Source organism: Notolabrus celidotus, chromosome 18 (assembly GCF_009762535.1).
Source record: "Notolabrus celidotus isolate fNotCel1 chromosome 18, fNotCel1.pri, whole genome shotgun sequence".
NCBI classification, from domain to species: domain Eukaryota; kingdom Metazoa; phylum Chordata; class Actinopteri; order Labriformes; family Labridae; genus Notolabrus; species Notolabrus celidotus.
The window spans coordinates 17,198,999-17,226,100 of NC_048289.1; the positions used below are offsets into that span (position 1 = coordinate 17,198,999).

Genomic DNA, 27,102 nt, shown 5'->3' on the forward strand with positions numbered 1-27,102 from the left:
TCTGTCACACTCTTCTTCTGGGAAACAAGAATCTCTCTGATATAGAAGGAAATACTTCTCAAAAACGATTGACTTGTTCTGTGGCCTTGGCTGAACCTGCTTTATGAGCTCCTCTGGCACGACTTTCAGAGAAAAGCCATTACGGAAGCATTTGCGGCACTGTAAGTGGGCACTAATGCTTTTAAGCTGGGCAGAATTTTGCAAAATAGGCCAAAATCAATACTGTTGACATAGGGGTAGTTAAAACATTACAAGTGCATCTGTCACAGTGCCAGGAAGGACGTACTTAAAGGCCACCAGTCTCTAAGTTTGTGGGTCATTTTTTTTGTATTAAAGTCATGTGAATCAGTCAACACTTTAACTGAAAAATGTACTGTTTGTATTAAGCAATTACTAGCAGTAACATTTTATAAACACACACAATATATGACTAACTAGATGCCTCGGTGGGATGGGTTTCCTGCGCGGGATGTAGGCCTAGCTGTTGTCAGATCTGAGCCCACCCCAAGAGACAGGAGACATACCAGCCTGCACGTTCAGAGAGTGAGAGAGCCAGGCAAAGAAAGGCTAAGGCACACAAAAACCAAACACACAGAGACAAAGTCAAACTAACACTGTAACAAGCCAATTATGTGACACAAATCTTACCGACCTGCATTCCAGTGAAAAAACTTGCTGCGAGAAGCAGACACTTATGGCGACATAATGAAAGTAAATAAACATTGGCTGAATAGCTTCTATGATTTTTTTCCCTTTTTTCTTATCTAGATTATTCACTGACTCATATTTCTGGTAAAAGAGCTTGTTTTGTATCCCAACAGCATCATAAAAAATAGCATGTCTACTGCAAAAACATTAGGGGTTCTACATTTACAGTGATTTTTCTACTATTCATGCAGAGTGAACATTAACATAGGGGACTTGGATTGGGTCATACATAGCACTAATTCCTGCATGCGTTACTCTACTAAAGAAAGCTAGTTTCATGTTTTCCTGATGCCAGTAAAAACATATTCAAGTAGGAATCTTGGGTAGGAAAGTTTCTTGGCACCAATTTGAAGCTTAGATTTTTCAGAAACGGGTAACAAAGCAACAAGGTAACTTATGGGACAAGTGAAGTAGCTGCAAACAACCATAAAACATCTGCTTGGATTGGCTTTGTTTTGTTTTTAAAATTGGTTCCTGATAATAATCGCAATATTTTATAACCACAGTCTCCTGAAACCACGAGTCCCTAAAGTCCCTTTTTAGTCTTGCTTTTAACTGAGTTTTATTCTTATTCTTAATAGTTTTATTTATGTATTTATTTATTTATTATCTATTTCAGATTTGAGTCACTTTTATTCTTCTCTATTTATTTATGTACTAATTTATTTTAAGTATAGCAGCTTATGTTCTTTTAATGGTTTAATATTTTAGTGTTCTATTATCTTAAAAATGTATTTCATTTTGGTGATTTTAATTTCCTGTGTTGAGTTTTAACATCTTATTTTACCTCCAGTGTTTCCTCATTAAGATATCATGAGAGGGTTTCCTCAGTTCGTTCAGAAACTTATTTTTTCTTTTTTATTTATTTATTTGTATTGTTTTTATTTCTATTGTTGCATATATTGTGTTCATAACCTTGGGATTGTGGTGTATGCTTGGAGTCGGGTTGGCTTAGGGATTAGGATCGGGGGTCTTTTTATCTTTATTTATATATATATATATATATCTTTTTTGTATTTATTCTATTTTAAGTTGTTTTTATGTACAGCACTTTGTGTTACAATGTCATTTTATGAAAAGCGCTTTATAAATAAAGTCTGATTGATTGATTGATTGATTGATAAAACATAGAAATTGTCTTTTGGTCGTCAACCATTGGTTTCTATCGATGCCGGTTTCCATGTTGGAAACGCTGACTCAACCTAACTTTTGATCAACCTAAAACCAGGCAAAGAAGAGGAGAGCTAAGGCGGGCTTTTGGCCTTCTGGAAAACAGCTACATCACGTCCAACTCTCCTTCAACTTAGCCATCCACGTAATAATGCAAATGTATGCATAACTCTTACCCTTTATATTATCTTAACCAATACATTATATAAAAAAAATCCCCACTAAGAACAAATCACTCATCTGCATAGCCCAAAACTGTTTTTTGAACAAGGCTGTCAACATGTTTCCTTTTCTGTAAAAAAGAGCCTTCTAAAGGCTGATTTATACTTCTGCGTTGAATCAACGGCGTACCCTACGCCGGGGGTCCGCGTAGCTCCCGTACCTACGCCGAGGCCTACGCTTGTAGCTGACGTGCACCTCCTCCAAAATGTAACTCCCCGTAGAGCCGACGCGGACCGCAAGCCCTGTGATTGGTCAACTCGGCGGCTTTGTCTTTCCTGCATTTACAGCACTTCCAGGATCCCGGACATCGACCGCAAATCGGCCGTGTATTTCATCTCCTCCTCTCTATTCTTCATTTAATCATGTCTGTATGATAAACAGCAACATGTATCAGCTGTAGATTAACATAACACGCTCTGAATCGCTGTGGAAAAGTAAACAGAGATCGTAGCGGGACCGGAAGCAGGCGGCCGGCTATCAGAGAGACCGCACTGCCCTCAGGCGTTTCGGCGGAGAATTGCTGCGCGACACGGACACACCGACGCACAAGTATGTGGTGCTCATGTCCGCGGCAGCCCCTGCTGCGTGGGGGAGACGCAGAAGTATAAATCAGCCTTAATATGGAACCTAATAGGGATTCCTTGGCTTCTGAAGCTAGCTTCAGGTGGACATTCAAAGAACTGCAGTTTTTGTGCACTTTTGCATAAGCTTCTTTTTTTAACATCATAGCTTGCTGCTTGAGTTGAATATTATTTTATTGAAACAACTAACAAACTGCCCAAACAAAAGGCAGAGGGCTAGAGGTGACATTTTTTTTTCAATGTAAGGTATCAACAATTGACATTTGGTTCTGTTCTTAGATTTTTTCACACTGATAATGAATGACAACCAAATAATTTCTTACAACTGTTGTCAGCATTAGCCTGACGGCCAATAAGAAACATCACTTCAACATATGCTTAACAAATGAAATACAACAAACAAATAAAAACTTGTGACCAAGGTTAACCCGATCTACACATTTCTTGTTTATTTATATTTAAAGAAAAGACACAAAACAGACTGTGTAGGTTAAATACAATGCTAATTTGACTTCAACACACTGATGAAAAGTCTAAAAGTGGTGACTAATGACAAAAAAAGCTGTGTGTAAATATATGTGCGTGTCCATAAGTGTGTGACAGTGACTTCAAAGCTGGGAATGTGGTGCTGCGTTTGATGGACACGAAGCAGCTGTCTTCACACACACGCACACAAACAAACAAACTCATCTTCAAGCTTCAGACAAACAACTGGAGATACAGTCAAACCTTGTCATGATGATTTAAACAAAGCAGAGTATAAATGCATCTGCTACCAAAAAACAAACTGATTAAAATTCATCACAAAGAAAGAAGAGTGGAGATGTTTCTGAGGTTTAATGTAAGAGAAGACAGTTTGCCTTATTACACAGATACCTCTGAGTCTCAGGTTTCACACAAGTCCTGAGACAACCCCAAAATAAAAAAGGACAGAGTGGAAATGTACTGCTATTAGATAGAAACGTTCACAATAGATAGGCAAAGGTGTTAAAGACTAAGTATGGAAGTGGGTGACTAAGTTATTTATCTGTTTTAGCATCCATTAAAGGGGAATTAAAAAAAAATCTACTTGATTATTTTTATTTTATTTCCAACTACAAAATGATGAGTGAGTGATGAGTGTTGTGCCATGGGAGGCATTTGTTACACTTCAGCTTACAGGGTCAAGTAATCTATGATCTTTCAAGTAAATTACAAAACCACCAGTCATGTCATTCAGCCACAGAGCAGAACTTTAGCTGTTAGAGTTAACAGCTACTCTGTGTCTCGTGTTACACTGTGTGTGATAAGCTAATGGCTTAAGCCCAGTGATGGTAAATAATAACTTCTGAAGACAGCTGCATTGATTAACTCTAATGACAGACAGTTACAGTAACCACACAAATATTTCAATGATGTATTTTTTAGGGTAAGTCTGCTGCCGGTCATAACAACAAGCTTATTGTCCATTTTTTTTTATTATGTTGTACAGTACAGTTAATTTTGAAGAAAGATTCTTTTTTTGAGTGATGATTGCATCGTACACCATGTTCCAAATTATCATGCAAGTTGCATTTTTGTAAATATTTTAAAAACTATGTTAACAGTTGTTTTCAAATTTGTTCGGAAGTCAGATAGTGAATATATTTCTTCAACTTGATGCTTTTCAAAGTACGTCGGCTGTATTTTTTAATAAATGCAGAATCTGCAGATATGAGTGTGCCACATTATTATGCAAGTTGGTGATAAGAGCATATAACTTGTGAAAAGTAAAAACTAGGCATCATTTTTAACGTTCTATTGATTGAAAATAATAATATTTACTACAACTGTATTCAAACTTCAACAAAAACAACAGTTTTCTTTACATTTGTAAACAAAATAAAACTGTCTTTGAAACATTTCAAATCTAAAGTGTTTCTCAAATGACCAAGATAACCTCCTTTTCTTTCAGTGAGGGACAGAGGTCTCTGGTAAACTGATTTAGTGAGGTTTCTGGTGTAAATACTGGTGTAAAATATTTTTGAAAACATTCCAGATCGTCATATTTTTTTGTTTGCTAGTTGATTGTATTGACTGTGGACTCATAACCCTTGCTGGCCATAGCAGATAGCTATTCCAGCAGAAATCTCTCTAACCTGTTCAGCACCAGTAGTGCAATACTTAGTAATCATAGTGGGTCTTTTGCAGTTCAACAGCCAGGTGCGAAAATTGGGAGTTGGTGGAGACCAAAACCAGAACAAATTTGGGAGGGTCAGGGGTGGTGGTGGTGGTGCTAAATGAGCACTGTTCAGCACTTACAGAGAAACACCATGATAGGTGATGTTTTCCATATAGCTGCTGAATGTGTATCTAAGCAAGTATCTAAGTAGGGCATTGAGGAAGCAAGAGCAGGAACATCCTGGAGAAAGCTGATGCTACATGTGGGATGTTAATTTTTTAACACGACTCTTCTATGTTTGTGGCATCTCCACTACAAAATAGCCAGCTGAATAAAGGCTTGTGAGTGCTGTTTGCTTTTAAGAAGTGTGCCATTTTTGACTCCTTTTTGAGTTTGGGATTAAGGTTTTTGTAACCGTTGGTTGTGTGGTGCCAAGAAATTCTACAGTTCAAACAGAGTCTGAAGTTCTTTTCTTCAATTTTTTTCACAAAGAATATCCCCAGTAATTACCCAGAGGAACTCCATACCAGTGGAGGAGTGCATCCATGAATCAATAATTTTAATGGCTGCAGACGTTTTGTTGATCTAGTTTGAACTAAAAGAAAGTGTTACAAGGGTCCTGGGCTCCATCATGTTAAATTAAATTTACAAAACACACAGATCACCAGTATTTATGAATGTAAGCTATAGTTTAAATTTTACTTACAATCAGTCCATGTCCCCAACAGTTATTAATGAGTTTCCTATAAGTCCCATTAGCGCCCTGCTGGGTCATTTCTCTGCCTGGCAACAGCCATTCTAGGAAGGGATTAGCAGGTAGCACTGTGGGGCACTGTGCAGATCTACTGAACTTTGAGCTGGAATGCACACTTACAAACACACACACACACACAGACTAAAATCCAGATATGCAAGCACACTCTGACTCATGCCTATGTCGTTATGCATATCATACCAGACACATACAGTATGTTAGAGCATGCAGGACACTAGAGTCACTGAAGATAGTTCCCTGAAATCCAACCTTCAAACTCCTCAACCTCTCTACTTTGATGTCTGCCCCCCCACCACACACACACACATTCCCCCACCGTCTCCCCACACTGACACTCTCTCTTATTGACACACACACTCCTCTTCAATTACACAGAATATTCTCCAGAACTTAAAGGCTGACGTTGCATGATACAATGTAGCCCAGCTGTCAGTGACATGCTGCCATGGTATGTATGTGTGTGTGTGTGTGTGTGTGTGTGTGTGTGTGTGTGTGTGTGTGTGTGTGTGTGTGTGTGTGTGTGTGTGTGTTGGGGTGTCCTTACATTACAATATCATTCCCAGTATTTCCATTCCATAAAAGTCTAACTTGGTAATGTAATGTCTCAGTGCAAAGTAAACTCCAAATACTCACATGAGATTTGACAAATAACTGAAGTAGTACTCTGCCACCCACAAACATTCTCTCCCATGTAGTCGACATTCAAGAACTAAAAACACAACATTTCGGGTGATTCTACTTTTAGAAGTTTCATGGAGGGTCGGGATTAGCCCAGGTCAACAGGGGGTCACTGTTAAAAGAACTCTGTTATTCTAGTCTGTGGTCTCCAAGCTGAGGTCGCCGAAGAGACGTCAGACTTAACCCTTGCTGCACTGGGCAAGCAGATTTTTGTCATTCATCACTTTATTTTAGTTATTTTACCATTTATAACACTTAAGGGTAGTTTCTTTGCAAGACCGGATAATATCAACTAAGAGAATCTTACACTGACATACCCTATGTGAGGAATAATGTATAGTGTGCTGGTGGTTATGGAATCAAAGGATGAGCAAGTTCCTGACTATCATAATTTCCTGACTCTGAAGACTGAAGGTAATGTTTTTTCCACAACGTTTACCAATTTAGAAAGAGAACAGCAACTAACATTTTTGCCACAGTGTCAACAGGCAGAGGTGAAATGTGCCATCCTCCTCTCTGCAGACTGATTTGCTGTAATGTGTGTTATAAAGTTGTCCCTGGCTTTGTCTTTGCTGATGAGAATGAATCACTGTTGTTACTGGGTTTTGACCAATCATAATCAAGTATTTAACATATTCATGTTACTGACACGTACATCAAATTTAGTTGGATACATATGACCTAGGGATGTAAGGGTATTGTAAATATCGCGGTATCTCGGTTTCAAAATTCTCACAGTAATGCCGTGGCATGTGACGGTATCAAACAGGGACTTGGAGTACTCCCGCTAGTGTAGTTTTTCCTGTCGCTATTGAGTGGGCCGGTCTGAGAAGCAAACATCATCTCCCATGATCCCCTGCGCAGTGCAGGAAGAGATGGCGGAAAGCACAGAGGGGGAGCAGAGCGGAAAACTTAAACTAGTGGAACCTCCTGCAAAGATTAAATCAGAAGTATGGACACATTTTTGTTTTGCAGTAAACAAAACGATCGAGGAGAAAACATGACTGACATGCAAAAAAAAACTGTTTGCAAACACTGCCAGACCGCGATCGTCTACAAGTCGGGGAATACAAGTAATACGAGAAGGCACTTGATGAATCATCCCCCTGCAGCTGTTTTCAGTGGTGGACAATGAGGGATTTAAAAGGTTGGTGAACGCTCTTGAGCCAAGGTACAAAATTCCAGTCAGTTTAAAGACACTCAACTGAGAGGTTTTTTTTATTTGCTTGTTACTTGAAACACTGGGTGTGCCTGCACTGCTCTTTGCACTTGAAAATACCTGTTGGTAGTAATAAATGTGATTAGAACATTTGAGCTAGGGATGTACATTTTAAGTATTTTCCGTGATCGATTTTTGGAAATGTTAACGATCAATTATTGATTAATTGATTAAAAAAAACATTATTATTCTTACGTCAAAAACAATGCCAAATACGTTGTTTTACCCCTAAATTGTATTTTCTACAGCAACAAAATGCATATAACTGACAGTATTGAATACGGGTACATGTTTGACATGCAGAATATCAACGATCAGGCTCATTAAAATATTCTCCGCGGACATAATCTTATAAAGTGAAGCCTGAGACTACAAACAGAAAAGTACTTCAGACTCACAGTGTCCAGTTTTCTGTCTACTCGTTGTTATTGAGAAAAATAAACATGTGTATTCGATCAGGTGTCAGCCAAGAGCGCAACCGGGTCATAATCAGTCCCGCTGGAGAAAAGCTCAGACGGCTCTGATGTTGCTGGTCTGTAAACGTAGTGTACCTGAATTTCCCACCTGTCTGTTGCCTTTGTATCCAAAGGTGGGAAATATCCTGTTTAAAGCTGTCAACCTTTGTGTCCGTGTTGTTGTATGCAGCAGTTTTGTATTGATCCTCTTTAAAAAAGCGCACGTGGAGACCTGACGCGCAGCCACAGCCGCCAGCTGAGCGTCTCCGCTGTGCGCAACATCTTTAACAGCTGATTCACATCCAAACATGCTTTAAACTTCAAACACCTCCCTGATAGATGAGTGTAATATGAGACCACGTGATGTTTGTTCCACGTGACGGAAAATTGATAACAAAAAATGTGTGTTTCGAGTAATTTCTTAACAATCAATTAATCGATAATCGATTACTTGTGGTCATCCCTAATTTGAGCATTATGTTTGTGTTCAATTACAGTAAGTGTGTTTATCCTTATCACTCCTGGCACTTCATTTTCCACACTATGACCGTGCCGTACCGTGGCCTTAATACCGTGACGATATCGTACCGTGAGATTTTGATATCGTTGCATTCCTAATATGACCCTTTAAAAAAAAAAACTGTTAAAAAAATGGAAAAGGTTGGAAAAGTTTATTTAGGATCCGAACACTGACACGCAGTGGTGGGGAGGCCCTATTGTATCCTTAAGGATCGCTAGGATTCTTCCGCCGCATCAAAGCCAAATTTGCATGCCTCAACTTGGCCCAAAACTCACCAAAATCTGTCCCAAAGTCAGTCATGGCGTAAAATTTTGGAATTAAGTGTTTTTGTGCCAATACTTCTCCATAGCGCCCCTAATGACTAATAAGGCCAGCCCCTAAAACATTAGGTGGTGGCGTACATCAGGAGGTGATGCACATCAGGCGAGGGCCCGCTTGTGGTTTTAATTTTTTCTTCCAGCACAAATTGTAGCCAAAGATTTATGGCTTTATTTTTTTAGAGCAAGGCTAATTAAAAGTGTGGTGTACACTTTCAAAGGAAAAACATTGTTATTACCTCACAGGTAAAATAAAGCTGCTATTTACAATTTTTTATGATGTTGTATGTTGATGTAAACATAAATGAGAGACATTTTAATATAAAGGATAAAAGGTAAACTAAAGTTTATAACAGTTTATTAAACGGCTGTTACCAATTTTATTTTTTATTTTTCATTTAACCTTTATTTAACCAGATAAGTCCCATTGAGATCAAGACCTCATTTTCAAGGGCGACCTGGCCAAGAGGTCAGCAGCACACGTCAGAATAAATGGCACAACTCAACAACATGGAACATATATGCAGACAGTATGTAGAAGCAAACAATAATAATTTAAAAGTGCAACTTATTTTCAAGTTAAGTGCAGTTTGTGATTACAAAACAGCATTTAAAAACACAGGCACTGTTCACCACCAATGTGGTTCTGATTGGTCAATACCTAGCAACCACCTGTTATTCTCCCACAGCCGGTGGTTGTTATAAAGGGAGGACTGTTGCTGAGGATGCTGCTTTAATAACAGATTCTAGCGGACTCATTTCAATATGCAGAAGACGTCTGGTTAATTTGACGTCCTTTTGTTTGCAGGAAACCAACGACTTCAGGGTGAGACAAGACCTCTTTGTCTGGTGTTGCCGTCACTCAGGCTGTCAGAGTTATGGTCAACAATAGCAACCTGCTCATTATAAGTAACCCCTTACTTATATAATTTGATATTCCAATAATTTAGCCTGATCCTTACCCATGCTAGATAACTTTCTTCCTTTGTGCACATTTTTTTCATTGTTTTGCCAAACCTTTAATGATTATGGCTGGAAAAAATGAACTCAATAAACTTCACCCGCACACATCCACACTGCTTGGTTCATTCTTGGCGTTCTGCAAATCACTGAAAGAATTCAGTGCAAGAAAGCCCCATATTCCTAAAACTCTTAATTCCTGTTGAACCATGTGTTCAAGTGTGGAGCTTAAAAGGCTCACAAAGCTTTCTGGGAGAGAGTTGGGAAAACGTGCACCCTGCCTACAAAACATGACAAACTAGTCAAATAGACGGCAGTGAGATTATTTGAAAATTAAAATGCCAGGCATGTTCATCAGCTCTGGTATCACCCAGACACTCCCTCCCTCCCTCCCCTCCGCCGCCTGTCCTGTACTGAGCAAACCAAGCCAAAAGACATAAACCAAGCGCTCTCAAACATGCCGAACATGTCCCACTTCTAAAGCTGAATATGTGAAAAAAAAATGCCTGAAATGTGTTCCGCAATGTTTTCTTTAAGTCATTTTTTGTGAGTACACTAAAACGCATCACACCAGTCTTTTTATCCTCTCGACTCTAAAACCTGGTAAGCATCACCTAAAAAACAGACCGTCTCTCTGCACTGTCCTGTACTGCTCTGACCTTTTCTGCTGTTTCTGTCTCCACAAGGTAATGTTTGCTTTCCCGCAGTCTGGACTGTCTCACCGCTCTGCTCATTATCGCGCGCACGCATACACACAAACACACACACTTGTCTTTGGCAAAAGACCTAGAAAGTCTGAGATACTCATATGAATGTCGTGTTTTTTTTAAAATCAATGCAGGCAGAAGGTATTTACTGTAAGCTCTGTTTTTTATGTACAATTAAACGTGTGTGTGTGAATATGCTGTATACATGTGTGTAGGTGGTCTGTGCTCTTCAAGTTTAGTCATCACTCTTTGGAAAAGTCAGCATTGCTTAGACTAGAGGAGCCTGAATTCTGAGTATGTGTATGAATACACACTTCAGAGTTCATACTGTGGGATAAAATACTCACAAACACATTGGCATATTAAGATCATAAGCCAGATGAAATAAGGGTGATGAACGAACACTTTGACACAGCATGAATTTACACATTAGAGCACCCTCTGGGTAAATGAAAACCCTACTTGTCAAAATGTCTTGGTTTTTAATACCAATAGATTCACAATAAAAGATTGTGAGCAGCTATTGCGCCTGCTAAACCTGTGCATATCAGCCAAAATGACATCATCGAATGTACAAAGCACATGCAAAGGGTTAACAGCTCCACAAACTGCACTGCAGAGCAATTGTGTGTGAGCATTTATGCATTCATTTGGAGCAAAAGACGCTCCTTTCTATGCAAACAAGCCTCAATGCAAAAAAAACCACCTGATTCACCGGCACTGACAGTCTCCAGTTACAATGACATTTTTACTGTCTGCTGAGAGCTGGTGGTAATTGTATTGCTAGATTATTTATGAGTATTGTCAGGCTGAAACTCTCCACTGATCAAGACGATAATTCTACTTACTTAAAGACAATATTTCTACGGTCAAATAAGTGTCATGAGTTGAACTTCTTTGGGTTTGGATCTTCCTTGTGTTTTATCTGTCTTTCTTTCCTGTTTCATTCTGTAGATTCCTTTGTTTCATGCTTTGGTTCCTCCCTGTGTTTATTCTGTGTTATAAGTTATCCTATGTCTTCCTCCCTGTTTAGTGATCCATGTCATGTTTTCTTGTGTTTGATGTTCTATTTTGTAGTTCTTTATCACTGTGTTTCTAGTTTAGTTTTACTTCCTGCCCTTGTGTGTTTTCCCGCCTTTTTTGCTTGCACTCATTAGTCTGCGGTTTTGAAAACAGCTTCTGTTTCCCCTGTCCTGTGTTGGATGATTGTACATCTTCCTTGTGTTCTCTGTGTGTTTCTTTTTCCAAGTGTTTTATTTTGAATTTGGTTCTTTGACATTTTAGCAAGTTTCTGTTCTTTATGATTCAACTCTGTATTGTTCTGCACATGGGTCCTCCTCCATTTCCCCATCTTGACATAAAGTTTTAAAATATTACTTTGATATTCCTTTTCTTACTACAAATCAGGGGTTAAATGTAGGGATAGACTGATTATCGGTTGGGCCAATTATCGGCTGGCCCGATATTTGGCATTTTGACGCATATCAGCATCAGCCTTTTTTAAAAATCTGACGACCGATAAGAGATCAATTTAAAATTGGGTTATTTTGGCTATAACTCACTAAATCACGTGGCAGAAATGACACCTTCTGCAGAAACCGTAGTCTAGCTTGTGTTCCATTTCTCCCTCCAGTTTCTCATCACAGGAGACGAGCTGAGCAGCATCCGTTGTGGCCCCTACAATTACTAGTGATTAAAAACTCATACAACCCCACTTCAAAAGAACTAAAATACCCCCATAGAACAAAGATAAGTGAAAGATTAACATTTCAGTTATATTGAAATTTTGGAAAACTTTATTTACTGTAGAAAACTTTAGGGATCTATTTATTTTTTTAAGTTTTCATTTAACTTTATAAGACATGCTGCTGAGCCTGGAAGCACCCTGCACTTTATGTTAGAATTTTAAAACAAAGATGTTGATTGTCTAAGATAAAAAATAATAAACCTTTAACATGTTGCACATCTGAAAAGGAGTTTAATAAACATATGCTTAAAGGCATTTAAATGAAGTTAAGTGTTGGAGTTTTTATTATTCAAAATTTTGACGACAATATTTCCCCTTTTAATGCAAATGAATATCGGCTCCAAATATTGATTATCGGCCTCCTTGACTACTAATAATCGGTATCTGTATCAGCCCTGAAAAAAACACATCGGTCTATCTCCAGTTAAATGCTCATTTGAAGAAGTAGGCAGGATATAAACAGCACAATTTCATGATCCGCACTCCAATAGTCACAGAACACTGAAGGCAAAGAGGACAAACAAGAAAGAAATGATCCTTGACACCTCAATGTAAGACTGAAACATCAGATCTTCCTTTCCTCATCTTGAAAAAAACACTTTCCTGTTTCAAAACTTTGTTTATACTCTCTCTGAGCTTCTTTCACCAACTTCTTCCCCTCCACTTTAAGGAGAGTTTGATTATCACACAAAAAGTAGTTCATTGTTTAACAGTTTAAGCCTGAGAAGAAAACCCCTCTTATATGAGTCACTCCTTACATCAGGCCCTCTGTGGCTCACTGGATTATGATGCTGACATTTCTAGACTCATGTAGGACTGCAGGATACATGTTATGTGAGCGGTGTAAGTTTGAAGGCTTTTGGAAACCTTTAAAATATTTTTCGTTGTTGGAATTCAGTGCCGTTTTATTGGTCATTACCTCAAAAAGGAGCCTAAATAAATAAAAAAGTAGGATAGATAATTTAACAGCAAATATGAAATAACTCCAGTTCCAGATGAAACAGGCACAATCTCAGGCACACACTTTTATCTTAATCACACTCAATTTTTTTTTTTTTTTTGCATAATTAATTTCAGCTAATTCTGAAATGTTTGCCCTAGTTGCATTATTAGGTTTAAGACTTTAATTCAGCATTATGTACTAATAAACTGTATCAATAACAATAACAAGGTGCCCTATCAAGAAATAAGCCAGCTGCTATTTTTCTTGGCACAGGAAATCAAGAGATCCTGAAATGACTGTGTCAAAATTTCTGGAGATAAAGAGTGAGAATGGAAGAAGAGAGACTGAGAAGAGGAAAGAGGAAAAGCAGTAACGAGAGAGAGTTACAGAGGTGGAAGATTAACTGTGAGAAAATAGATACGGTTTGAAGAAGGTTCAAAACAGGACGAGGGGTTCAGTGGAAACAGGAGAGAAAACATTTGGGAAGGATGAAAAATAGGATGAGAAAGCACATTAAAAAAAGAAGGCAGTGGAGCAGGAAAACCAAGGAAAGGAGGTAAACAGAGAAAAACTCAGGGGAGTACAACAGAGGAAATGGAGAGTGAGGCCAAGGGTGACTGGAATCATAATCCCCTGTTGAATTTCACAAGGAGCCGTTTCACCGAAGATCCAAGAGCTTGGCCCACCTCCAGCGCTCCGCCTCACACCTTTAACAAGCTTAGAGCATTATTGTGTGAACTTTATGTGCGCATGTGTAACACTGGAGTCGACAGCAGTGGAAAACATGCAGTTTAATTGCAGCACAGACAAAAGTTTAGTCTGAATATTTAACAACATACTGCAGCTGAGAGAGGAAGCAGAACAAGGAAGAAGATGATGAAGAAGTATTAAGGTTAAATACTGGTCATGGAGCGTTTTAAGAGATAATAAAATGTGGAGTGCGGGAAAAAAAGAGTGCAGCAGAAAAGACTTGCACACAGGAAAAGACTAAGTGATCTAATTTAACAGAGTGATTGGAAAGGAGAAAGGGAACGACAAGTTGTGCTTTGTAATGATATAAAGACGCCAATTTTTCAGCAGATGAGATACTGAGTCCTTCATGGGACACTTTACAATTTTAGTTGTTGCTATAAGATAAGTCATAGGTGTTGATACATTATTACTGTCTATGTCTTTATTGTTGTTTATTGTTGACCCTATATTGGTATTCACTTTGGTAAGCAGTCCCTCCAGGATCTTGCAGGTTATCCTGTGTGTTCTGCATGATTTCACAGTAATTTGATTTTAAAAAGTTGCAGTACAAGTTGTAATGTATAATGAGTGTTACAACCGACACATCCACTTTAAGCCACAGGGACAAACACTTCACTAAAGCCAACTATTGTAGGGTTCTATGATTCTGCATTCACGGAATTGCGGAATTGGCCAATAAAAACGGAATCTACTGTTTAACACGGACATAATGTGACTGAAATGCTGTCATCATGAGGAGATGGAACGTTTGTTTGGAGAAATGTTTCCGGGGACCGCTCATTCGTGGTAGGGGAGAAAGGGGTTGGTTGTCACACGGGTTGGTTGGCACACTCGTTAAATCTCGCCACCAGGGGGCGCTGTCTCTCAAATTGGGGTATGGACATTTCCAGAATTAGGATCAGAGCTCACCTACATAGTCTTCTCTGGAGTAAGACAGCTGAACTTGAGGTGAGAGGACTTTTTGTGTTTTTCATGTCAAATTGTAAATATTCAGCTCCTCAGTATTTTTCTTTTAGACTTTTAAACGATGGGTTTATAACAAAAAAAGTGTTACCCGTACAAAGTGTGAGGGGAAAGATATAGTTTAGATTTTTATTAGCTCGCTAAGTAGTTGTTGGATAGTTGTTAGCCTTGATGCTAGCAAAAAATTCCTGTTGGGGTTGGTCGTCACTTTCTCTTTGGGGTTGGTTGTCACATGTAATGTGATTTATGTTGTTCTTTATGTTGTTATATAGGCTGGCCTAAAGATGTGTTTCCTGTTCATGGTCCTTGCTCATTTTATGGTAAAATGCATTAAGTTATATAGGCCTATCACTTGTCAGTGCAATTAAACTTTCAAATTTAGTTCTGCCTTCTTGCCTTTTTTAAAAGATTTTTCCCATTGAAATACCATTGTGACAACCAACCCCATAGTGTGTGACAACCATCCCTGTGATGGGGTTGGTTGTCACAATGTGTCAGAGTGTCTTTGATAGTTATTTGCGTCTTTGTTACAATGAGTTGGAAAATGAGAGGGATACACATTACAAGCAAACACATTAAGCTTCAATTTAATGTAGGAATGACTAGTGAAAGATGTTTTGATGATGAGCAATCATCAGCACAGTAAAAAGTGTGACAACCAACCCCGTTCTCCCCTACCACCTGTGCATCTCCTCACAAACACTCACTCGTCCCCTCCCGAAATAAACAACATGTCGAAGCGGCCTCCAAAAAAAACTGAAATGGACTTGTGTTTACATTCAGTTATTTCTTTTACTTGAAACCATGTAAAATTATCAGCACTTTGTACTAATAGCACTTATTGGTACATTGTTATGTTACAACATTATGTTTTGACTTGAAATCCCTTCAAAATTGTGCAATGATGTTGCATGTCATTAACGGACATTTTATTCACTGACACAAAAAGCACACACTATATGGTGGTAAAATAAGTGTAAAGGGTAAAAAACTGAATTCTGAAAAAGTAAAATGGATAAAACGGAATTTGGGAAAAAAATAAAACGGATTTAATAGGGCCCTACTATTGGCTAAGCCTTATGGTCATCTTCCAACATCATTTCTGCTCAATTGTGTCAAAATTCCAAATAAACGTGCGGGCATGTCTGTTCACAATTCACATGCAATCTAATCGCTGCTTTCCTTGTTACTTTGGGTGGTGTGCTGTCAAAAACAGGTCGATTACTAGTATCTTTCTTTCATAATCACATTTTCAAAACAGACTGATTGTCAAAAAAGTTTGGACCACCAGGAAGGGAACAGTGAACAGTTTCCAATGAGGTTAACTAATCACAAGACGACAGGGAGATGACAAAATAATATTACATTTATTTTCACGGACGAGACAAGACTCATGAGAGAGAAATGAAAAAGATATTTAACACAATATACATTCTGATGTTTATACATTGCAAATAAGGAGATACAAATTCTGAATATCAACAAGTGAGTTTGGTACTTGTTGATGCCTGTGGGTGAAATAGGCTGATTGGTCAAATTTACAGAGGTGTGGGGCTCTGGTTTAGCTCAGTTGGCAGAGCAGGCCCTGTATACAGAGGCTACAGACCTCGTCACCCTGATTGTGGGATCAATTCCCGGGCCTGGCAGTATTTTGAGCATGACATTTCTATCAAATAAAGGCAAAAAAGCACTCAAAACTCATCTTAAAAAAAAAAAAGAAACTTGCAGAAGAGTGTGGCCAAAATTACAAGATTGTGAAAAGGTGCAGTGATTGGTTGAATTTATATGAAATCACTGAATCACAACATCAGGAAGTCGATAAGCGCTGATGTCCCCAAAGCCTGGGATAAAAAGAAACTATCAAGCTGTTCCTCTCTAAGTAATTTGCTAGCCGCTTTGCCACAATTCTAAAGAAAATCTTGCTTTCTACATTAAGGAGGAATATTGTCCTTAACTAGCTTAAACCTGGGGACACTTTCTCCTCAGGAATTAAGATTTCCCCTGCTCTATGCCAAGCTTTTGGGATGACATCTTTATCCCATACTATGGTACGAAAACATGAAATTCTGTTCTCATAATTTACATGATTGCACTTCTATGTCTGGTTTGCAGAGATATCTATTCATACTATTGCGTATTTTATGGTGCACAACAAGTTAAGGCCTGGTGCACAGGGCTATAACAGAAGCTGTTACACACTTAACCCACACATCACAGTTCAGACAGAGGAGGAATTAAATTGAATTTGAATAGTCGAGTTGAAACACTTTACTTTATTTGTGGTTAAAAGCTGCAACACACACTGATTTGACCATCTACTAGTTTTCATATCAGCGAAAATCGCACTCTGTGATGAAAAGAAATGGAATCAGGACACAGGCAGATAGCAGGGGGAAGTAGAACTGAGAAGAAAAGTTGTGAAGAAAAAAAAATAAAAGCGGGTCATCTTGAGGGCCAAAACAACCTGGAACCCATTACCCGGAGCACCCAGTGGGACCCCTCTGCACCCCCCCACTTAAAGTTCTCATGATGTCATACTACAGCGAGCTGTTACAGTACACTCTCCTACACAACAGCACACACAGCAGTCGTGGTCAGACTGCCGGAGATAAACCTGATGAATGTTTTTCACTTTTTTTAAAATAGTGCCGGAGCTAAATGCAGACATAAAAATGTGAAAGTAGGTTTTGCGTGATTGGTTTTGTTGTGTCTTGTGCAGATGTGTGACACATAATAGGGTTTGAATTCATCCCATCTTATACTTAACCAAAGCGGTTATTACTGCTACTGTGGACTAGTCCGGCTTTAAAACAGCTACACTAGAACTTTTCCCCCAGCTGTTTGGTTTCATTTTTCATTTCTAATGTCTTTCTCTTATTGGTCTTGCACTTTGCTTTTTTAACACCTGGCACAACTGAGAAGCAGCTAAATTCAAGCATCAAGCCGTCAAGTAATTTCCCTGTTCTTCACTGTGTACGACACATTCAGCTTTGTAACACTGACCGGGCTAAAATGTAAAGTCTTACAGTGTAGTTCCCTCCAGCCACGTAACACAATGAATGAAAAGATGCTTGAAATCTTTCTATTAAGTACAGCAAGGACGCGTAGTAAACTGTTTACTTACTGTTGCACAGAAGAGGCTGATTTATTGAAGAGAAGGAGGAAAAAAGCACCAAGGTCCAATCCCTCTTAGTCTGTGTACACTTACAAAACTGAGCGAGGAGGCTTGGGTGAGAGAGAGAGAGAGAGAGAGAGAGAGAGAGAGAGAGAGAGAGAGAGAGAGAGAGAGAGAGAGAGAGAGAGAGAGAGAGAGATAGATTGATCTACATCATTAGAGCAAGCCTGCTACAAGGAGGACAGATAGCAAGAAGGAGAGAGGAGAGTGAAGGAGAAGACAGAGAATCAGAGGGTACCCCCATATTAGGTTATGAGGCGACTGGCCCGGTTCAACCAAGCAGCAAGACGTGAGATATTATCAGCGAGCGAGCACACTTTAAACACACAAAGACAGAGGAGACGCTGGTATACAAGATTTCGATCGATCCTCCTCTACAAACCTGTCTAAACAATGTTGAACACAACTCAAATAAGGCCTCTGTGTTTTGATTAAGAGCTATTACACATGATCTGATAATCAACCGTTGAAGACCCCCTTAAATACTAGCATGACGGAAAAGTGATCCGAATTCTGAGACAAGTGTGAATAAGAGTAAAGTAAAGGTTCTTTATAAAATGTTGGGGATTCTTATATCAAGTAAGTTGACTCTGTTATTTAAGAACTAGAAGACTTGTGCATCCTGTTTGAAGTCAGGAAATGGTGCAAGCCCTTTTCCCTATTGGCCTAATTAAACTGTGCAGTCGCCTGCAACAGGATTCTTAAAGAAGAAAATAAAGCTGCCAATAGAAACTGTGCAATGCAGAAGTCATTAAAACCAGATCTTGTTCTTCATCTTATATATCCAACTATGGTGTGTCTCTTGTAGTGTGAGAGGGGATGTGTTATAGTTCATTGTCCATGTGAAAATGAAGGTCAACCGATGGTCACATAACACACAATTTAGTATTAAATTGACAGAGGCTGTGTGGTATGATTGACAGCTCAGGAAAAAGCAAAGAAACACACTGTGAATTTATATTGTTTTGTCAATCTGTTGTTATGAAGCTGGTGATTAATTCTTAAAGCTGCCACTAAGTCAACAAATCCATCTCTGTGATGACTGAGCAAACCCAGCCCAATAATGAAAAACATTAAATAAGACTCAAAGCTGAAAGTCATTAGGTCATTAAATATACATCCCAACTACAGAAAAAAGTCATCAACATTTTTTTTTGAAATTTTACTTAATTTTTTTAAAAATGTGTTAGGTGTTTTAAAGTTCCCAATTTTTCAGTTTGTAACTATTTTGGCACCCACTGTCTAAACTCAACTAAACTTTATTTATATAGCACCAAAGTGCTTCACAGAATAACAGAGAGACAGAAAACATCAGCAATGGTAAAATTATAAAAGGCAGGATTTTAAATAAAATACTTAAAAATAAAATAAAATCAATACAGATAAATTAATAAAATTAGTAATAGTGGAAAGAAAAGTTAAAAATAAGGTAGCGTTAACAAGATCAGATGAATACAAGAAATAAATAGATAAATAAATAATTAAATAAGATAAATATACATTAAAGCAATGATTCAAATAATAATGGTTAAAATAATAATAAAAATAATAAATTAGATAATTAAATAATTATAAAATAATAAGTCCAGGGCTAAAACTAAATAACTCCAAATTAAAAGCTAAGTCTTAAGTTTACTTTTAAAAATACTCAACAAAGCTTTTACCCCTGCATTCCCAAAGTAGTGTTTTTCCAATGATTAACATCATCCTGCTGTCTTATTAAAGTCAAATGTAACACTCCTCTGAAAATAATTGGAGTAAAAAAATGTAAATAAATGCTGTTTTGACAATTGCCTTGTCTGACACCTACCTAGTTGCAGTTGTTACAGGCTTAGAAATAACTTTAATCAAATAATCAGTCTTGTCGCTGATGGTCTCCTTTGCTTTTGCAGGTTATATAGAGACATCTGTATTAATTTCAGTCTTTTATATTACCCTCTAAAAACTCCTCACAGGAGCTTTAAACACTAACTGTCATGAAGCATTCCCACTAAATGGGGACAATGGACTGCGGATGTAAATGGGCTTTAAGCTAACTCTGGTAAAATGCATCAAATGGCAATATTAATGTTCAATATTGTACATGGTCCCTTTATAAATAAAACTTAAATTAAAAAAAAAAAAGGTTTGGTTATTTATGTTCCAGATAGAGGCATACAGAAGATAATACACTTAATACTTACAGGATACAAAAAATCCAACTTTCAAGTCAAACACTTGTTGAAATACCATTTTGCAATATAAATATCTACAATGTAATATTTTCACGTTCCAACAATTCATCCTGTTTTGTAAATTGTTGCAGAAATATGAATGGTCACAGTAAAAAAAACGGACTCTCCATGTTGCTCTCCCCTGGGTCTGATGAAGTCAACTCAAGCCCAAATCACCTTTAAGGTGTCATAATGGGATGACAATAACTGTGTTCCAGCTTTGCTCTTAATGAAGACAGGTGAAGCTGTGGGGCCATTAAACCAATAGAGGCCAAGGTACAGCCACTTGATCCTTGTTATTAGCTTTGCTTTGGTTGCTGTTTCTATGCCAACCCTCTTATTAAAGACCACAGTTGCAGCTTCTCTGCTAAAGCCAGTTTGCTCAATGACAGCCTCAAGCACTTGCTGTTTATTGCAAAAACCCTGCATTTTCACCAAAATAGTATGGTGACTCTTTACCTTTTATAGTCAAAAAACATGACCATAGAAAAAAAAAATGTAAGGACCTTAAGTAGAGTTGAATGTTTGTTTTTTCTTAAAGCAACCAAAATCATTAAGACACATCTTCATGGTAAGAAACTCAATTTGTAGACTTTAAAAAATATTCAATTTAAATTCAAAGGTAGTGTTGTCTCTAATTAGTACTTGCAATGTTACCAAACGCATAAAAACATTTAATCTCAACAGTCACAGGCTTAAATGAATACAGTATGCTCTATTGAATCTGCCTAATCAAGAGGAGAAAAAATAATCTGTTCATGCAGTTAACATCAAAGCAGTTTCCAGTACAAAGCAGACAGCTGGCCTGCCCTCTGTCTTTGATTTGCATTTCTTTGATCAATAGTTGGCTAGTGAGAGGGGTCTTCTGAGCCAGTAACATGGGGTCACAGTCATGTATTATGCTGCATTCATTACATTAATTGTCTTTCGATGGCCCACAATCAATATTAATTAAGACAAAGATACAGCTGTCTTGTTCTGTGACAAAGCACATTTTCAACATTTCACTCACTCCTTGGAGTATTTAATTACCGAGTAGAGCATGTTTTATATTACAGATATCATCAGAAACTACAAGGATAATGCTGGTCAAGAGAAGATGTACAGTTTATTTTAAAAAGTGTGGCGCCCTCTGGTGGATATTTATACGGGCAATGAATATTTGAACTCAAAGCTGTTACAGTAGAATCAAATCAAATCAAGAAAAAGTTTTAGGTTAACAACAGTTTTTAGATTGAGGAAAAAAAAATGCCGGAATATGTGGAAAATCTATTTCTCAATAATATGATTTTAAAAAGGAAATGTTTTTAGTTTTAGTTATAAGTGCTGAACATTTAATTGTACCTGTATCTAAATGGTCATTTATTATTATTAGAATTATGATTATTATTATTTTCATTACTATTATGATTTTATTATCATTATTGTTGTTGTTGGTGTTATTATTATTATAATTTCCTTTTTGTTTTTAGACTTTCTTTTTCTTGTTTTGTAACAAATATTTTACAAACAATACTGAAAACATTAAACAGACAGGGTCATCATCATGAGTGAGGTAAAATGCTTGACATGATATACCATAGTAAGGGACAGAGAGGAGAAAAACAAACAAATAGGTGGGTGCCTAGCTGTGTTATTCAACAGCATGCATGTCAAGTTCTTAAGTGTCTGAGAATGTCTTTAAAATCCTGAAGGTCCTGCCAGTTCAAGGTTGTCCACAGGAGGATCAAACAAGGCATTTTCCACAGCAGAACATATGAAAATATAGACATCATTACACATAAGTGTATATGTAACACATATAAGTTGTCAAGTTCTTCCAATATTTTTCACCTTTTTTCGTTGCATGTCTTCGTGAGAAAGTCAGTTGTTCCATACAATACATTTCTTGAATAATTTCTTTCCATCCATTGATTGTTGGGGATTCTTTATTCAGCCATTTCCTGGTAATTTTTTTCTTTCTTACTACCAACTAATAGTATCTGTAATAAATACCTGTCCTGCCTTTTTAGCCCAGTTGGTATATTTCCCAAGTATATGACCATAGACTGAATAAAATATGGACGTAGTATCCGTGACGTCACCCATCTGTTTCTGAAGAGCTGTTTTGAGGCCAATCGGCAGCAGCAGCCATATTGCTGCTGTTGAGCCAGTGTGACATAAAGAGGCGAAGTATGAGCCTCCTAGCCAACAGCTACAGTGTTCCCGCAGTCAGCTGTGCCTCTCATTGGAAGACCGGAGGTTGCCACTTGTATATGACACTGAAGTTAAAATGAAGCCCTGAGGCAATCATAGATCTGATCACGTTCACTACATCTACCCAATAAAAGATTATTTTAGGACATTCCCAAAATATGTGAAAAATTATTATTATTATTATTATTATTATTATTATTATTATTATTATTATTATTATTATTATTATTATATATACTGTATAATGTTCAGGAATGTTACAATTTACCAGTACCTTAGATGAAAGTAAGTTTTAAGCGACCTGCTGTAATTCTTCTTCATTGAATAAAGACATTATGCAAATCCTTCCATTTGAAAAAACTGCAAATGAATGAATCAGTTATTATATCAAGTAGATCAATCAAGTTGTAGATCAACAACAAACGTTGTGCAACCTGGGAATAACAACACACAGAATTACCAGAGTGCTTGAATGAATGTGCTCTGAGACACACCCACAAACCACAACCGCCCAGATCACAAGACACCAGGAAGAACCGTTTTTCAATACTGTCCTGTTTCTTCATGAAGCATAAATCATGACTCAGGTGTTCACATACCAGAAATATTCTGAAATTCAACTTCTTCAGCAGCATTAAAATATCTTCCTCACTAGATGGCACCAAAGGCTGACTTTTCATAACACATAGCACCAGTTTTCATCTGCTGTCTGATTTTACAACAGCCCTGTTGACTGCATGTCTATGTCCAGAAGGGAAGGTGAATGAGTGCAGGCAAAGTGATTTGAATAGGTCAATTCAGATTAAGGCTTGAGAGGAACATGGACACTGCTGTTTATTTGAAATAGATAGAAGGTGCTGTTCAACAACAACAGAAATGTGAGATAATCCTGCAACCTGTTTTCAGAATAGCTCAAATGAGCCTCGAAAGCTGAACTGATTGATTGAAGATGACCTCAATTAGTTTATCAGACACTTTGCTTTTTGCAATGCATTTCAATGCTGCCTGATAAAAACAGTAAGTCCCACTTAAAGGTAACATATCATGCAAAATTGACTTTTTAATGGTTCTTTACCTGAAATATGTGTCCCTGGCATGTCTACAAACCCCCCGAGAATGAAAAAAATCCATTCTGCCCCTGTTTTGATTTCTACACCTTTCTGTAAATGTGTGTGAAACGAGCCGTTTCAGACTTCAGTGTTTTTGTTACGTAACAACAATATCCGGTCTGTCACGGAGTCAGAGCTCGGAGCTTGTTCAGCCCATAGACTGTATAAAACAAATCTTCAGATTTGAAGATCTAGTGGATGATTTTTATTTATCATGGATAAGTGCTAGCGCTAGTTAGCATAGCCACATAGCTACATGTTCGTAGCTGTGTACCAAGACACACGTCTACATACTGATAAATAAAACAACAAGAAACACTAAATCTGTGACCAATCGTTCAGAAAGGTCCTGCTGCAGGCGCCTCTCCGTCAGGTTCAGATTCTGGATCAGATTCAGAGGGTTGAAGTAACGCGATCTCTGAGCAGCCGTGTATATTCAGCCAACATGTAAACATTAGATCAACGTGCTGGAGACGCACATCCACTTCCTGAGGGGGCGTGGTCAGAGAGAAAACAGAGTGTTCTGAGGAGGACTGAAGAAGAGGGCTTTTCAGGCATGCCAAAATCTGATTTCAAAGTGTTTTTTTGAGCATAAACTTTAAAGACATGTTTTGGGGACCTCTTAGACCAATATATATTGATGAAAAAAGCGTGATATGTCACCTTTAAATCAATCACCACACTGCATCCTGTGTGCCAGAGGGTTTAATTTTGGCTAAATCCTTTGCTTGACCTCTTAAAATATGAGTCAAAGCGTTAGGAAGGGGAGGCAGCCAGCTATTTTTACATCAATTGTTTTATTCTTCGAATGCAACAATTACAGCATGACCCATGACTGCTGTGTGCCCTCATTTAAGCCGATTTTAGGAGAAGTGTTACATCCTTTCTATGAAATGCTCTCGTTTCATATCAAACCAGTGGGTCCTTTTGATATTGGTTATCTCAGAAATAAATGTGTGTTACATTAGTTTTACATGATGTATGTGAACATGTCTGGGGGAGGCTGTGTGACACATGATGCAGCAGTGTAGTCAGAGTGCCGAGAGTAGAGATGTGATGTCACATGTTGATGAAACTGGGAGAGGTCAAATGAACAGGAGGTTAGGGAATTAATCACCATGACAGGAAGTTCAAATGTGTGTGCTTGCATTTATCATACTGTATGAGTTCCACTAATAGGGAAATTTGATATAACCAAAGTTCATGTTGTGCATGTTAATTGAAACTTGCATGATAACAGCTCATTGCCCTCTGGGGGCGATGGTCAACTTTTCAGATATTCATGTTTAGCCGGCGGACAGCAACAAATGATTTCTAGCCAGACTTTTTTATTCATGTGCTGCATTATTTCAGTCCAATTAGCAATTTGAAAAGCAACTGTGTGTTCACATTGAAACCTCGGAGTAATTCAACCCCTCAGATATATTTTACAAATAAACAAAGAAGTATCACAATCATTACAATCCTTGCGGAAGCGTGTCCTCAAAATGGTTGGGTGAGTCTCAGTTTCACTGTAAATAGCAAATAACGTCACGCTTCACTCTGGCTTACTACAGTGTTATGAACTCGAAAAAAGAAACCACATTTCTTGTGATTATCTTGCAATTAACAATTCTTAAGTTTGCCAAAATAATGACACTGTGGTGTAAAAAAATTAAATTTCAAGGGTTTGTCAAATCTGTCCTCAAGAGGAAAAGTAAACAACTTTTAAAATGCTTGTATGAGGCTGGATCAATCATTTCTAATGCATTTAGAAAGTTGGGAAATATAAATGTTGATTGGATTTGCGACACACCATCAAGCAGGTTGATGGCGTTTTCTTTATCTAGAGCAGGTTGTTAGCTGCATACGAATATATGTCTATAGTAATAAATAATGCTGATAATAATAATAATGCATTTTATTTAAAAGGCGCCTTTCTTAGCACTCAGAGTTAAAAAAGAAAAACAATATCAAAATTAAGCTGATAAAATCAACAAGGCATGATACAGTGCAAATAATAAAAACAAATAAAATTAACAGGATCAGATAAAGTGCAGTGAAGAGGTGTAATCAGAGTGAATATGACACTTGTGTGTTTTTAGATGTGATTTAAAAATGGAAAGAGATTTGATGTTACGGATGTCTGGTGGGAGGAAGTTCCAGAGGCGGGGGGGCAGACCGGCTGAAGGCTCTGGGCCCAATGGTGGTCAAGCGCGCAGGTGGTGTAGTGAGGTGAATGGAAGAAGAAGACCTCAGTTGTTGTCATATTTGTACCGAGATATCATTACAATGGTTTGTGTTTCACATATACAGACTGATTTTCCTGGAGTCTGCCAATATGTGATTGGTTAATACTGCAAGCCTACTAAAAAGGAAACCTGAAAACCTCTCACCCTCAAATCCAGATCCCTGAGTACTGATTCTAAATGTTATTTAAAATCTGTAAACAGAGATCAAGGGTCTACATGCCTCATATTGATCAGGAGTGTGTGTTTTTGCATACTGCATTCACCTCAGGGGGTCAAACTTCTCCACTGTGTGTGTGTGTCGGGCCTTGACCTGTAGTCTAACGACCTCAGTTTTGGATTCCTGTGGGGGATACTTTCCAGATTTCTGGAAGAGTGCAATTTCCCACAATATCACTGAGATGCGAGAGGTCACACACAAACATGCACACACACACACACACAAACAGACACACATTTCAACCCCAAGAGGTGAAACTCACCCACATGCAGTTTTGACACCCTTCTGTCACCCCACCAAGACAAACAAACGGAATGTGCTTTTAAAAACACAGTGCAGTGGTCACATGCACTCCTGTGGAGCTCATTTATGGAGCATGGAGCTGTGAACAGCAACAAGTCTTTACAATGCTTAAAAAGCATGGAGGTCACTTTGTTCAAGAAATTGTAATTGAGAAAAACAGAACTCCTCACAAAGGCATGCAAGATATTTACTGTCCTACCCCTAGTCTGTGTAACGGACATCTGACTAAACAAGACTGTGTTCAGCACACACAAACACACACACACACACACACACACACACACATGTAGACTAATCTCTGACTAAGCCACAACACCCAGCTGGGTTAGTAGAGTGGCCTGCTCGGCACATTCCTTTGTAGTGGCACAACACACAGCAAGAGAACACGGGAGTAATAGACACAGGGTTAAATGAGTGTGACATACATGGAGGGGGACTGTGGTGTGTGTGTGTGGTTTTGTGTGTGTGTGGTTTTGGTGAGTGTGTGTGTACATGAATGGGGTTTATCAGCCATTTTTAAATCCTGAATTTAAACTGATTATACAGTCTGAATGAGTTGAGCTCCCATGCTGAATCTTTTTAGATCACATACTATTTCTTATTATGAATATATATAATGTTTTATATGGTACTAGTGAAATGTTAAATTTTGACCACATCTGGTTTTAGCTTCCTTGCAGTGGCTCTCTGTATGTTTGAGAATTGATTTTAAGATTTTACTAATTACTTTTAAAGCTCTACATGGTCTTGCAGAGCCTTCTGCGATTTTATCTGAATTTTATTTGACTTTTTTTATTTTA

The 27,102-nt window shown here is 38.0% G+C and overlaps 1 protein-coding gene across 2 annotated transcripts in view; it reads right to left on the bottom strand.

Annotated features, from left to right (window-relative positions):
• The window catches only part of plce1 (phospholipase C, epsilon 1), a 119,941-nt gene that overhangs the window by 57,058 nt on the left and 35,781 nt on the right, over positions 1 to 27,102 (bottom strand). The gene's annotated exons all lie outside the window — the stretch shown is intronic.